The following is a 298-nucleotide window of genomic DNA, read 5'->3' on the forward strand; positions in this document are numbered from 1 at the left end:
CCCCTATAAAAGCTCTCGTGTGCTTCGTTTAAACATAACACAGGAAGAACCGGGAAGGAATAATTTAGAATGGCCCTGGTGAGAGGCTATTTCAAAATAGCAGCAGTGGAGCGTCTACAGATGCCTTATTTTGAAATAGCTCTTTCAGAATAGGCGTTATTCTTCGTAGAATGAAGTTTAGAGATTCTGGAATAAGCCATCCATTATTTTGAAATTATTTCAAAATAATGGAATGGCTGTGTAGATTAACATTGTTATTTCGAAATAATGCTAGTTATCTCAAAATAATGGTGCAGTG

The sequence above is a fragment of the Pelodiscus sinensis genome, chromosome 13 (assembly GCF_049634645.1).
Source record: "Pelodiscus sinensis isolate JC-2024 chromosome 13, ASM4963464v1, whole genome shotgun sequence".
Taxonomy (NCBI): domain Eukaryota; kingdom Metazoa; phylum Chordata; order Testudines; family Trionychidae; genus Pelodiscus; species Pelodiscus sinensis.